The sequence below is a fragment of the Propithecus coquereli genome, unplaced genomic scaffold (assembly GCF_000956105.1).
Source record: "Propithecus coquereli isolate 6110/MARCELLA unplaced genomic scaffold, Pcoq_1.0 Scaffold1625, whole genome shotgun sequence".
NCBI lineage: Eukaryota > Metazoa > Chordata > Mammalia > Primates > Indriidae > Propithecus > Propithecus coquereli.
In genome coordinates this window covers 7,899-8,253 of record NW_012140803.1, presented here as the reverse complement: position 1 = coordinate 8,253, position 355 = coordinate 7,899, and positions in this window count along the sequence as shown.

Below are 355 nucleotides of genomic sequence, written 5' to 3'. Positions count from 1 at the left end.
ATAGATAGATCAAACTATGTGGTACAAAGCTAGGTATGTAGTAAGCATTCATTAAATTAACTTGGTTTATAAAATGAATTGCCTAGTATCACACACATACTTTAGCATATTTTATAATCAATTCATTCATTCATTCAATGAATATTATTCCAGGCACAGTTTAGGCACTAGGGATGAACTACAGTGAACTGTGGTGAACTCTATTCACTGGCCACAATCTGCCACCCCTGCAGGTAGGGCATGCTCTCCAGTGCTGCCGTGTCTGCTTGCCCCACTTCCCTCATTTCTGTTAAATGCCTGGCCCCTGTTATAAAGGTTCTGAAGACTAAATGTTTTCTTTAATAAAAAAAAATCT